We start from the raw sequence: 2,500 nt of genomic DNA, 5'->3' as shown, positions 1-2,500 counted from the left end.
CATCTCCCTCCATCTCTCCACCTCGCCATCTCTCCATCTCTCCATCTCTCCATCTCTCCACCCTCCGTCTCCCTCCGTCTCCCTCCGTCTCTCCATCTCTCCGTCTCCCTCCATCTCTCCACCCTCCGTCTCTCCATCCTCCGTCTCCCTCCATCTCTCCATCTCCCTCCATCTCTCCATCTCTCCATCTCTCCATCTCCCTCCATCTCTCCACCCTCCATCTCTCCACCCTCCATCTCTCCATCTCTCCACCCTCCATCTCTCCGTCTCCCTCCATCTCTCCACCCTCCATCTCTCCACCCTCCGTCTCCCTCCATCTCTCCATCTCCCTCCATCTCTCCACCCTCCATCTCTCCATCCTCCGTCTCCCTCCACCCTCCATCTCTCCATCCTCCGTCTCCCTCTCTCTCCATCTCTCCATCTCTCCATCTCTCCGTCTCCCTCCATCTCTCCACCCTCCATCTCCCTCCATCTCTCTACATCTCTCCACCCTCCGTCTCCCTCCATCTCTCCATCTCCCCGTCTCCCTCCATCTCTCCACCCTCCATCTCTCCATCCTCCATCTCTCCACCCTCCGTCTCCCTCCATCTCTCCGTCTCTCCATCTCTCCATCTCCCTCCATCTCTCTGTCTCCCTCCATCTCTCCACCCTCCATCTCCCTCCATCTCTCCATCTCTCCACCCTCCATCTCCCTCCACCTCTCCACCTCTCCATCTCCCTCCATCTCTCCATCTCCCTCCATCTCTCCATCTCTCCACCCTCCATCTCTCCACCTCCCTCCATCTCTCCATCTCTCTCACTCTCTCATCTCTCCATCTCCCTCCCATCTCTCTCATCTCTCCACCTCTCGTCTCTCTCTCATCTCTCCGTCTCTCTCATCTCTCCACCCTCCATCTCTCTCTCCCTCTCTCTCTCTCTCTCCATCTCTCCATCTCCATCTCTCCATCTCTCTCTCTCCGTCTCTCTCCATCTCTCTCTCTCTCTCCCTCCATCTCTCCGTCTCTCTCCATCTCTGCTCTCTCCATCTCTCTCCGTCTCTCTCTCTCCGTCTCTCTCCATCTCTCTCTCTCCGTCTCTCTCCCTCTCTCTCTCTCCATCTCTCCGTCTCTCCCTCTCTCTCTCTCTCTCTCCGTCTCCCTCCATCTCTCCACCCTCCGTCTCCCTCCATCTCTCCACCCTCCGTCTCTATCTCTCCATCCTCCGTCTCCCTCCATCTCTCCACCCTCCATCTCTCCATCCTCCATCTCTCCACCCTCCGTCTCCCTCCGTCTCCCTCCATCTCTCCGTCTCCCTCAATCTCTCCACCCTCCGTCTCCCTCCGTCTCCCTCCATCTCTCCACCCTCCGTCTCCCTCCATCTCTCCACCCTCCATCTCCCTCCATCTCTCCATCTCTCCACCTCTCCACCCTCCATCTCTCCATCTCTCCACCTCTCCACCCTCCATCCTCCATCTCTCCACCTCTCCACCTCTCCACCCTCCATCACCTCCATCTCTCTACCCTCCATCTCTCCATCTCTCCATCACCTCCATCTCTCCATCACCTCCATCTCTCCACCCTCCATCTCTCCATCTCTCCACCCTCCATCTCTCCATCACCTCCATCTCTCCACCCTCCATCTCTCCATCCTCCATCTCTCTACCCTCCATCTCTCCATCCTCCATCTCTCTACCCTCCATCCTCCATCTCTCCATCTCTCCACCCTCCATCTCTCCACCCTCCGTCTCCCTCCATCTCCCTCCATCTCTCCACCCTCCATCTCTCTCCGTCTCCCTCCATCTCTCCACCCTCCGTCTCCCTCCATCTCTCCGTCTCCCTCCATCTCTCCACCCTCCATCTCTCCACCCTCCGTCTCCCTCCATCTCTCCACCCTCCGTCTCCCTCCATCTCTCCGTCTCCCTCCATCTCTCCACCCTCCATCTCTCCACGCTCCGTCTCCCTCCATCTCTCCGTCTCTCCACCCTCCGTCTCCCTCCATCTCTCCGTCTCCCTCCATCTCTCCACCCTCCGTCTCCCTCCATCTCTCCACCCTCCGTCTCCATCTCTCCACCCTCCGTCTCCATCTCTCCACCCTCCGTCTCCCTCCATCTCTCCACCCTCCGTCTCCATCTCTCCATCCTCCGTCTCCCTCCATCTCTCCGTCTCTCCACCCTCCGTCTCCCTCCATCTCTCCACCCTCCGTCTCCATCTCTCCATCCTCCGTCTCCCTCCATCTCTCCACCCTCCGTCTCCCTCCATCTCTCCATCCTCCGTCTCCCTCCATCTCTCCACCCTCCGTCTCCCTCCATCTCTCCACCCTCTTTCTGTCCCACTGACTCCACGAAGTCTCTTTCTCTCTCTCTCTCTTACTTTCACACGTTGGCTTTGTTCTTCTCTCTATTTTGGGTTGGTTCTAATGATCTGGTCTTGTTTTCTGGCTCGGGATGAGGTTCAATCTGTCGTCCCGTCTGCTGCTTCACCGCCTCCGTTTACTTTCTCCATTATAACTCACAGTCTGAGAT

Source organism: Sander vitreus, chromosome 14 (assembly GCF_031162955.1).
Source record: "Sander vitreus isolate 19-12246 chromosome 14, sanVit1, whole genome shotgun sequence".
In the NCBI taxonomy this organism is placed as follows: Eukaryota; Metazoa; Chordata; class Actinopteri; order Perciformes; family Percidae; genus Sander; species Sander vitreus.
This window is presented reverse-complemented; position numbering follows the sequence as displayed.